Source organism: Chlorocebus sabaeus, chromosome 1 (genome assembly GCF_047675955.1).
Source record: "Chlorocebus sabaeus isolate Y175 chromosome 1, mChlSab1.0.hap1, whole genome shotgun sequence".
NCBI lineage: Eukaryota > Metazoa > Chordata > Mammalia > Primates > Cercopithecidae > Chlorocebus > Chlorocebus sabaeus.
In genome coordinates, this window is record NC_132904.1 from 24,117,952 (window position 1) to 24,130,692 (window position 12,741).

Sequence of the window (12,741 nt, forward strand, 5' to 3'; positions counted from 1 at the left end):
TTTGTTAAAAATCTTACTCAACAGTCCAATAGAAAGACAAATTTGATAATGTGAGATTTTTCTCAGAGCCAAATATTGTGATTAGCATCAATTTGCAAAAAGCCTTTTTTATTCTGGGAAAAACCTCAAGCATGACATATTATAAAATGAATATACACTTGGATAAATGTAACTGTAGAGAAATATAAATTATTCCATGTAGGTTATTCCATTAGGTCGGTTTTAATTTCAAATAACTTTGCTTGGGCTATTTTCTAACTTTCTTAAATGTAATGCCATGTTTTAATTTTATCTCTTCTCTAGAAATGGTTCTCTTTACTGCGAGGCTGCAAGGTCACCCAATGAGAGAGGGGCCAAATAAGCTGGAACATCATCTAATACACTGAATGTAAGTGAGTGCAACATTAATAGCTTTAAACAAAAGTAGAAAGAAATGTTGTTTCATATATGACTCATACTGCCTTGGAATAGTCCATGTTTGTCAATTAATATGGTCAATTGCTGGATACATGACATGGACCAAGCTCTCACTGGTGAGTGTGGGGTTGCTGCACACACCTGTGTCAGGGCTCCATTTCTCCTTGAAGCACACAAATTACAGTTTTGCCTGGAGTCGGTTTGTCTCTTGTAATTGCTCTGCTTCTAGTAAAACATGGAAAGCCTGCTTTCTAACTGCAGTTGCATGTGTTTTCACTTATTCTACTTTCTGACTCCTACTGAACTCATAATTTACCCTTCCTTTATCTTTCTCTATCAGCCTGGTCCATCAGACACTACACTTAGCTTTATTTGCTGCCCGAGATCCAAAGTCAGTCACTGGGTTCTCTCCAGCCCTCTAGCTCTCTATGAAATCTATCCTCTGGCATATTTTTCTTGCCAGTTGACCAGTTAATATTTATTTGTATAATTGATTATTGGGTGTGTCTTTCACTAGACCAAATATTACATGCAGGCAAGAATCAAGTCTGTTTGCTCATACCTCTTAGATATTCAACACAACCATGCTGTCTGACCGCATCTAGTCCTGAACAGGATGTGACCACTTAAAATGTTCCAGCTCTTCCAGCATTTTTCAAAATCTCTAGTCTCCATGAGCTCAAACCTTGCCCTGACTTCCTTAGTGTCAAATGAATTAGCCTCCTTGTTTAAAAAAAGATGAGGCTATTTGATGTGAATATCACCGAATTTTTCTTCTTTAAATGTTAAAATATCTATTTATCTTCACCTCTACTCTATTTTCCAAAATAATCGCTCATATTAATTTTAATTATAACACTTTCATTCCTTTGCCAATTTTACTGAATCGGCTATTTGTCTCTAAATTTGCATTTCTCCATTTCCCTGGTTCCTTCCACACAGACTAAAACCAAACATGTTTCTCTAATCCTGGAAACATATAGCCAACTAAAATCCAAACAAAACTATTCCCCATGATTTCACTCTTTTCCTGTGTTTTTCCCCACATTAGCCCCTCTTTACCCATTCAAACTTCTTGAAACAACTCTCAATATTCTTTGCCAATGCATGATAAATTCCACAGACGAAGGATCTATTTTTGTTTCATGGTGCAGTGTATTTCCAGTATCTAACACAACATCTAAAATGGTAGGAGCTCAATAATTAAATAAATACATTTTAGTTCCCATCTCCCTTCCCACTCTGAGTGGGAAAATTTTGCTCCAAGCACTGCTTAAATTACTCTCACCAAGATAACCAACCGTAATAACTCCCTCCTCTCGTACTAAATTTATAGCAATGCTTCAAATTCTCTTTTATATCCCATATCATAGTCCATCCTAATTATTTTAACTGTGTATATGTCTCATCACTTCTTCAGAGTCTCAGCCCCTTGAGGTCAGGACAATTAACTTGGTTATTTCTTTTGTTTCCCTAACTTTTAGCTAAGAACTTATTTTTCAACGTTTTACTAATGACTTTAGTTAATAGATTTAAGTACTGAAGGATTCTCTGACATTACTCCGACAACTTTAGCACTGCCTTTGATAAAATGTTTTGTCCCTGAAATAAAAATGTAAAAAATGGAATAGAATATCCTGTTATAAACCATTTCAAAATCATTGGAGGAAGAATTCCAAAACTTTTTACCAAATGAATAATGACATTTATATTCATAATTATATATAATCAATTAAAAAAATTATAAGTATCTATGCATATGTATGCTACACATACACCACACACACACACACACACACACACACACCCCTTTACCCTTGGCTACTTTAGTGCATTATGATCATATTTATGCATTAAATGCCTGCACTATATGTCAATTGGGTCTCTATGATAAACAAATATATGCATAGACATAAACCACACAAATAAGCCAAGTGAAATATAACCCCCTATAAATTAACATTCTTACAAAAGAGATAACGTAAAATCTTGCGTTAAATCATTAAGACTCTGCTTATTATATATACATAAGCAATAAGAACACGTGCATGCTCACATGTCTAAAAAAAGTGGTTGTAACTATATAAATGAATAGCCGTTGATTAAATTATTTCTAAGAAAATGAAAGCCTTTTCTACTGTCTTTAAATTCCCAGTAAATGCACACAATAGAAGGAAGAAAACCCTAAGCAGCTGTTTTAAGAGTTTGAACAGAGATTTAATAATTATTCCACATTTCCCTTCCCTCTGTCCTCATTTTCTGCAAACCCAAAATTGGGTTCTTGTTTCTTTGCTGTTTGATTCTTTTCTTCCACTAACTCATATGGATCAGCAGATCGACTTGAGTGCATTTGCCCCAGGTCTGATATTCTAAAACTCCTTTGGGACACTGTTTCTTGTAATTACCTATAGCCGCATTTACTAAAACCCACGGATTAAAGTTTTCCTGCCACGCACCTTGCTCAGGCCTTTGGGAGATCTTACAGTCTGTGGAAAGGGATCAGGAAAATCCAAACTGATTGGTGGCTTGAGGGTCAAATAATTTATTGTTTAATTAACTTTTCTGTTTTTCCATTAGTTGTGATTTCATATAAACATAATAATTTAAGAAATGTTTGGGGGATTTAATTTGTTTTGTCCCCAGTAAAAAGTCTTAAATTTAACCCGTTTTCAGACTTGTATGTAAATGCTATTGCTTGTATGATATTCACTCATATGGATCACTGTTTATCATAGAGGCATTTGTAAAATCAATATAATTCACAAAGTAATAATATTTTAAAAATCTAGACACAGTAACAATTCAGGGAGAGCCATTAAGGCTTATAGAGAATCACTTTAAGATGGGAAGTCTCTCAGTCTCTAATTTGGTAAGTTGAATGATTATGTGGTTTATGGTCTTTACCTTCTCTGTAAATATTTGGCATATACATTGGGTCAAGCCTGGAAACGATGTCTGCATGTGATGTATCAGAGACACTAATTCAGAAAGACCCCAAATTCTATTATATTAATTCTATTTAGTTGTTCAACTAGCTCTCTTTTGTTTGCCTTTTCATGCTGTCCTCTTTCCTGTAAGTTGACCTGTAAAGACTAGAACAACAGGCTCCAGTCCCCACTTTGGCCATTGGGAAGCCCCAGCAGCAGATAATAAGAAAGAAAAAGTGAAATCAGGGTCCCTACTCTCCAAGTTTCTTTGTGTTTTCATCTCAGACTGGCTGGATTCCTCAGCCAAAGATATGGTATTTCTCTTGGCTACCTTCTAGCCACAAAACATGCGGACACTGCTTACCTGAACAGTTTCCTCCCCTGCTACCTTCTGGACTAGAAGTGGTAACAACTCTTTTTCTCTTATTAACCCCAGGTCTTGCATTCTCATTTATGGCTCCCTAAGCCCTGGTTGTATCTTTGTAAGAAACTTTCACTGAAGTATCTTAATTTGAATGTGCCAGCTATTTCCTATCAGAAATCTGATTGATAGAATTCTCATTGCTGTTCCTAAATTAGCTTCATATTGATTATAATTTTGCAAAATTATGGCTAGTAGAGCTGAATGTTAAATTAAATGTGACTATTTAGGATAATAGACATGAATTACATGTCAATAGGGAAAAGGTCTTGGAAAAATAAGAAAAAATATTGCATTCATAACATTTGCTCTTTTCTTTCCTGTGTTTACTTTGGACACTAAATTACATTTAAGAATTGAATAACTAGAAGGTAGTGCTATTTCTGGTGAACTTTTCCCTTTTTTCTATGGATGGATAGCACTGCAGTTACAATGAATTCATCAGGACATCCAAACTACATTTTTCCCCATTTAATTTTTTATGTTTAAAAATGTTAGAGGTTAGTTGACCGATATGGCCAATAGTTGCACTATTTTGTTTTTATGTATTTATTTTTATTTGTATACATTTAAGGGGTACAATGGAATTTTGTTACATGAATATATTGCATAGTGGTGAGGGCTGGTCTTTAAATGGATCTAGCACCTGAGTAAGTTAAACTCTTACAGACCTTGATAAACTTTTAAAGAAGTTTGGGACGAATGTGGCATAAATGGCCATATTTACCAAAAAGGAAGGCTGGCTGTATTGGTATTGTTGGCATCCGATACATCAAATAATTATTTTAATAATTTGCTTTAAGTTTTGTAACTTTAAAGAGGAACTGTCTAATACCAATATAATTGGACTTCTTCCATCTGTGAAGAATTCAAAAGAGAAACATGTTTTCTTATTTAACTATAAAAATTAGCCTCTGAACACTTTTTAATATTGGTATTAGAGGAAAGAGGCAGTTCTTGATAGTTCTTGATATTAAATTTAACCTTGTAGAATGGTATACAATTATGCACCAAAATGTTTCCACAGCATTTTAGTGTTTTAAATTTGCTTGCTGATTTGAATTTATAAAAGAAATTACAGACTTATGAAGCATTTGGGGAATTAAGAAAAAAAGTATAACCCTAGCATAGAACAATTATAATTTTAGTTAACTTACCATAATTTTCTTATATAATTTTAATTCACATATGATATTTTTATTCATAGGTCAAATATTTTTCCAAATTTCTATATAGTTTTTTAACAATCAAAGTTATTAAATGATTTTAGTAATTTAATAATCAAATATAGCATTTGTACAGAATGTCAAAGCAAACATGCAATTTAGTGAAACTATGACTGGACATTGGCATTCTTAAATACCTTTAAGAAGTCTGCTGGCCACAGAGTAAATATTCAATAAATGTTAGCTATTACTACTTAATGAAAGAGATAATAGAATTTTAGAAGTATAGATTACCTCCATTATTGACATTTTAAAATACGCAACTACTCCCATATTGTGAATTAGCAACTTTCACCAATTCTAAGATGCATAATTATTTTTTCAAAATTTTCCAACTCCATCTCATGATGTGCCTCAATTAAACGCAATAATGTTTAATTTTCAATATGTTTTTATTTAATGTGATATATTAAAAAACCAGGAAGTCCATGACATCTTAATATTTATTTTATAAGATTAGGTTGTCAGACACAGGAAAGAGTGTGTGTGTGTGTGTGTGTGTGTGTGTGTGCATGCACATATGGCAAGGGATTCTGAAAGAAAGGTTATGTTAGACCATACTACTTTCATATCATCATCTGGAAGTCCTTCCTATTTTTCACCATGAAAATTGCTATACAATACCGTAAGATTTAGATGAAACAATAACAAAGCAGTTAATTTCACTATTTGAGTTATAGGGTTTTTTAAAAAACAATATATTTATAACTAATATTTCCCTTTTAAACTTCTAAATAATGTTTTAGGTTATATATGTTATGGATCCACTTAAAAAAATCTTTACATTCCTTAGGAAAAATTACTAAAAGTAAGTGAAAAATGTTTTCTCCTCTGTGACACAACATCTTTGTAAAAACGAATACGTGGTAGTCTGATACACATACCTCTCCCCAGTAATTCAGCAGAAACTAGGCTCTGTGTGAAACACGTAAGTGAACTATAATATATCAAATGCATGCCTTGAAGTACTTGAAGTACTTCCTACTTATAGGCAAAAACACAATTTAGTTGTAATAATAGAAATTATATTTTAATCAATATACCCTTTGCTATTAATCCATTTTTAACTGCCTGAAGAGGCTTTAATAACATGTTAGGAAAATCACCCATTTAAAGAGTAACTCCAAAGAGAAAAGGGCTAGAATCTTTTCATTTCCAATTTATTATGTATAAAATTGACATATAATTTACACACAAGTTTTTCCTAGAAAAAATAGCTATTCTTTATGTACTCAAGGTGTCTTTCTTGGCAACTCAAAAAGAATCTGTAGGTTTTATTGGCAGCACAAACTTTATAAAAATTAATAAATACATATTTTATTATCTTTAGTAAGGACCAGATGTTTGATAACATTCTTTTTTTTTTTTTTTTTCTCTACTGCTCAGGCTAGAGTCCAATGGCACAATCTTGGCTCATTGCAACCTCCACCTCTCGGGTTCAAGTGATTTTTCTGCTTCAGCCTCCTAAGTAGCTGGGATTACAGGCGCGCACCACCACGCCCAGCTAATTTTTGTATGTTTGGTAGAGATGGGGTTTCACCATGTTGGCCAGGGTGGTCTCAAACTCCTGACCTCATGATCTGCCCTCCTCGGCCTCCCAAAGTGCTGGGATTACAGGCGTGAGGCACCGTGCTGACTGATAATATTCTTTAATTATCAGCGCCTGCTGTATTACAGACATAATCTAGATTTTAGCTTTACTCAAATTTGCTTATTTGATTGATTAGCTTTATGTTTTACAATCACATACCCATTTTGGAAATATCAGGAAATAAATATAAGTCCCTTAATGATCTGAACACTCATGATCCTCCCCTGACAAACATAGCCATCCTTAACACTGATGCACACATATTTACATAGTTTGTGCACATATCTGAAGTTTTTATTTAACGTTTTATTGAAAATATTTTTCTTGTTAAATATGTGTAACTTTTTTTAACTTTTAAGGTTTGCATGGTATTTCTGTGTAGACTTCTATCTTGACTTATTTAATGAATAGTATTAAAAGAACTCTGGAACTTAAATTTTTTTAAAAGTATACTATAAGAATATTTACGTGGTTAAAAACAGTGGTTTTTACGACATGCTCAAAGATATTCTGATAAAGTGACAAACCTGCTAGAGACAATCTCTTCTTCATATTTAAAAAACTAAAGGAAATAGCAGATACACATTTGCGTCGATTCATGTGAAATAGATTTTTAAAGATGTGTGCCATCCTAAAAGAGGGCTGCTAAAAAAGGGCATGATGAATCTAGTAGACACCTGGCAAATAAGGGAATTGGCAAGGCTGATTTAGAGAGTTCTGGGAAACTCTCCCCCAAATAGGAAATAGGTCAAATTGTTCATTTTAAAAATTTACAAATTTGATTTCATATATATATACATATATACATATATATGTGTATATATTTGTAGGCATCACACTCTCTCTTTAAATGCAAAACACACACATACAGGTGCACACACACACATGCACACACATATCTCACATACTAGCATTACTTTAAATTTTGGAATACTATGTGTTTAGCCTTAACACAGACATCCTCACAACTAAAAAACTTCCTCCAACTAAAAGGCTGTGTCCTAGATCTCATTTCTCCTTACACAAAGGCTCACTGGGAATTCTTAGTGAAAGACAAAGCTTTTCAAAGGGCTCCTGATCGACCAATCATCTAGATTAATATGATCTTTATCTATTCAACATACTGATATTGAGCTATTTCTGTGAGCATGGCATTGTTCTAGGCATGTGAAATTCCAAGCAGGCATAATACCTTGTTGCTATGCTCAATAAACAGTTTTGATAGGCAAAGAATGTCAAACCCACAGTTTTTTTGTTATTACAATGATATTGAATAATGCAAATACTGAATATCTACTTTGTGTGTAACTGTGATGACAGGGCTTGCTTATGTTATTCAAGCCTACTGTATTTCACAATACCAAGCAGACACTATTTATCTTATATATATTATGTAAATGGTGGCCTCTTGAATTACAGAATGCTGTGGTTCTCCTTTATTTTGTTAAATATCTCAAAAATCACATTAAGTAGTTTTGTTATCTCTTTTTCTAAAGGGAGAAGAGTAAGCTTCACTAACTGTATAATCACATAGTGACTAAACGGCAGAACTGGGTTGGGACTTGGATCTGGATGATGCTAAAGCCTCAGTCATTTCATTTCTCCATTATGTCTGTTGTTATAATATTATCAAAATGGCACACAACTCATAATTTAAGTGCCCCTAGGTTCTTTTATAAGTGGAAATCATACATTAGAGGCCATTTAAATCATTTATCTTTGGAGAAAAATAATGTCCTGCAAATGCTCTCAGTTCTTGGTATATGCAGAAGCTGAAGGTCCTGCCCCTTTTACAGATGAGCATTCACAATTTGAAAAGCTCTGTAAAATGTTCTATTAACCTTCTTATAAGAAGTTACCCAGGAAATCTCTTAGTGATATATGATCTGAGTCTCAAATGCATATGTCTACCCTTTTCCTAGCCACATTATGGAGAGAAGGAAAAAACTGACTGGATTAGAGCCACTCCAAAACTTTGGAACTTGCAAATGAAAATTTAACCTCCTATTGAATTTAAGACATACGTAAGTTAGATAAATATTATTGAAGTAAACTCATTAACACGTCTGGGAAACATCTCAAAGCCATGTACCATGATGAGTCACTAGGTTTGTGATTATATATGTATAAATTTTTACTATATAAGTATATGAAATAAAACATGATTATAGGTCAAGAAAATATTGGAAAATACTATATTACATTTAGTTTTCTTCTAAGAAATAGCTTAATTGAATTTTGTCTGTTGTAATTGCATAAATTCATATAACATTAATGATATACATATTTCATGTTCTTTTTAAAACAAAACTTGTAAATCTATGAATATAAACCTCAACCAGTTTTTCAACCCCCCCTCTAAGACCAATTAAGTGTCTTAATAGTCATTGTGTCTTACGAGACATTTTTAAACTTTCTGAATTTTTAATGAACATGGCTTACTAAAACATAGACTTACCCTTTCATTGAAAGCCTATTTGCTTTTTTAGACCACAACATCAAATGATATTAAAGCTACATTTTTTTAATTGCTGCATTGCATATGTGTTAGCTGTATTTCCATAACCAGATTATAATTTCTTAAAGAATAGCTCTGAGTTTTTTTTCCTCTATGTGTCTTTTGATAGAAATCTTCCTATTTCCTAATCCTTTCCTTTTTTGTCTTGGGTAATTTGTTGAATAAAATAGATGCTCAATATATATATTGCTGAATTGAATCATGTTATCTTTCCATCTCCTGTAACACTCATGGCAGTCCAGATGTCACAGAAGGCACACAATATGTTTTTTATTGATTAATGATGGATACATACTAAATCTATGCATGAGACTCTTTTCTTTAGTAGAATTGCATTAATATTCCTATCAGATTGTATAGAGACCAACAAGTTTTAAAAACAGGTCTTATTTTGATCCTTAATATTGTGTGACTGAAAGATAATATGAGTCCTAAATTTTAAAGTAGAATTGTGAAGAGAAGACATGAAGGAAATAATAGGGAATGCACAAAAAATTTCTATGTTCCATTAAAATAAGTGATTTTCAGTTGTCTAGTCTGTCTTCTTATCTTAATCACGGAAACCAGGTAGCGTGAAAAAAAATATTTTCTGAGATGCTAAAAAAGTGGCTTGTCATTTAAGCATTGCCTTTCAATACCTTTGTGAACTTAGGCAAAGCATTAACCTTTTTGAGTTTCAGTTGTCTGCTTTAAAAATAGTATAATAATTGTATATGTGATGCAATATGGTGCTGGGAATTAAATAAACTGCCCTTTGTAAAAGAACTGAAAAGAGAATTCACAAAGGCAGAAGGTCAAAAGATCTGAGTCACGGCTTTTCTCCCACTCTGCTATAGTTACATAATATACATAATATAACTGATCAAAAGAGGATAATAACTCATTGAAAATTGATGTGTAGGACTGGTCTATATGCTTCATTCTGGGAAAAAAAAATGTTGTTCTCTGTATGAAATTATCTGTGGATATACCACCCTAAAGGTATACGCTATCATTAGAAAATTTTCATTGTGTTAGATACTGATCTGCTGTGTTTATTTATTGCTTGTTTTTGCTTGTTTCTTTGCTGGTTAATGGCCTTCTGATGTCAATGTTTTTCATTCTTTTCAATGTATTCTGTATAATTATTATATAACATTTTTGAATATTGACTTCAAATATTGTCTATTGAAATCTATACTGGGGCAAATTTAGTCAAAGCAAGCTACGATTTATCAACTTGGTAGTTAAAATCACAATGTAAAGTTTTTAAAGAATAGAATCTTACATAAAAGATTGATTTGAAAGGAGATGATAAATAGCTGACCCAGAGAAGATAAAAGTCCTCATGTAAGCAGGCACAAAAGCAAGATAACTATTTCCAACCCCTACCCTCAAAGCTTCAATGGGGATGTTACAGGACCATCCGTGTTAAATGTCTGTCACATAAAGAAAATAACACCTGCAAAGTCTTAGTTTTTCGTTATGTTATTTCATTTTGCATTAACTGTTCACATAGTAATAATGTCAGGAGCAAAACTGCACTTTGTTCTGCCTATCTCACCTCCTATTTGTATACTCCCTAAATGGCATAGGTAATGTGTGCATAATACCCAGCCCAGTGCTTTGCTAGAAGTTCAATAAATGTTTGTTGAATTGGATTAGCACATTAACATGTAAACTGTCAGATTGCAGAGTTTATAGCCTGCAAATCTTATTTTAAAATCTAGGTTTATGCAAATTTGCATATTATTTAGAAAATGAATAAATTACACTCATCAATGTCTAATTTATATGCACTTCCACACACTCATTTGAATAGTTTGAAGTATTACCACTGACCAACAAGTTGGATAGGGCAAGAGAACTTCTTTTTGGGATTGACAATTTTTTAGAAGATCACCTAAATGTTTGTTTATTTACCATGTAATATTTTTTTCCAAATGGACTTTCTTTGGAGGTTTTTAATTTATTTTTCATTTACCACTTTTTGAGTTCTGCTTTATTTCTTTTATTTATTTTTATTTTTGGTTCTAATGTATTTAGTTTTTGATGGACAGTTCTTGAATGCTTCTCCAGTAAATAAAGCTTATCACGCCTTGTTAATAAATGATGAAAGTGATTTAAGCAGTTAAAAAGTTGACTTTTTTGCTTAACTAGTGTTTTATTGAGTAGTGGTTTTTCATTCAAGAAAGAGAGTATGTTTTTTTTTTTTTGGCTTGTGGCATTATGTCTACATGTACTTTTTCTTTTGAGCTGTTATAAATTTATGATAGGTGTTGGCCTCTTTAGTTTTCAATTTAAATAGAAGTGAAACTGGCTTCTTCACAATTTATTTTATCTTCCTTCCTATTCTTTTACTCAGGTATGTAGACTTTACAAAACCTTTATATAAAGTACTAGAGAGAAACATCCAACAAAGTATGTATTCAACTGTAGTGAAATATCCAATGTGAAAAAAAAATGCCTTGCTTTTTATGATGCAGTGCCCTTAAACTGAAGTTGTGTGTCTGATTAGACAACAATACCTATGTTTCATATTTCAGTGGATCTAATTTTGCCTTTATGTACTCAAGTAAATACAAAAACTTCAAGTGCACAATATTGGAATTATTTTAGAAGATGATAGTTTGCAAGATCTTTTTGACAGGGTTTCCAAAGAAACAACAACAACAAAAAAGGTGATAAATTCTAATTTTAAAATAAGTTACACTTTTAAGTGACTTAGAGAAGCCACACTGAGATTTAAGAATTTTAAAATTTTTGAGAAAACATTGCAGCTCTGTTGCCAATCAGAGAAGACATTGAATAATGCGTTTTTGCTGAGAATAAAGAATGAAACTCAGTATACAACAAACAAGCTGTAGAGAGGAAGAGTTGTATTTTAAAGGCTACATAATTTCAAGGTGTTCAATTGATGAAACCTTTGTCTTGTCACCAAGCTTCTTTCACTGTTTCTATAATCACAATGCAGTTTTTATACTCTGCAATTATCTTTAATTGTGAGGATACGCAACCTCTTATTAAACTAAAAGAAAGATAGTAGCTGTGCATATTAAAGAACCTGTGAACTCCAATAGCCTGTTTTGATTTCTAAATGATTTTGGCACTCTCTTGAATAATGATTGCCCCATTATATTCCTTGCATGTGGTGAGTTTCTTAAAGGAAAAATGCTGGCAGTATCCTCTTAGTAACTTTCCTCACTGAAGTATGGTTAGTAAGAGACTCCATCTGAAGATGGTCAGCTCCTATGTGTCCAGCTACAGGGAAAAGTTACTCAGCACTACATGGGCTAGCTATTTTAGCGAAAAGTAAAGGAAGAAATTCTACAACATCTCAGTCTCTGTCAATGGCTACAGTTTCAGCCAAAGATATTGAACTATCTGATAGAAGACTGTTTAAATCTGAAAGAATAACAAGCTAGTAGGGTAGAAGTAACTGATATATTTGCATATCTCTATATTTGCTGGACTGAAAACAAACCCTCTCCCTCCTAACAGTGCACACATATACACCCTATATATAACCCCATACATTAAAATAAATCACTCCTTTAACTAGGATTGCTATACAATATATGTAACACTCTTTAGCCTGTATTTTATTCTGCCTTGTATAATTATAACCTATTAACACGTCTGATAGATTGTAAGCTCTTTGA

At 32.7% G+C, this 12,741-nt stretch overlaps 1 long non-coding RNA gene across 1 annotated transcript in view; it reads left to right on the forward strand.

The window, feature by feature from the left end:
- Positions 1-308: 308 nt before the first annotated feature.
- The window catches only part of LOC140711955 (uncharacterized), a 298,011-nt gene continuing 285,578 nt past the window's right edge, over positions 309-12,741 (forward strand). Inside the window, exon 1 of the long non-coding RNA XR_012093300.1 lies at positions 309-388. This is a non-coding gene — a long non-coding RNA (uncharacterized lncRNA). The remainder of the gene's footprint in view (positions 389-12,741) is intronic.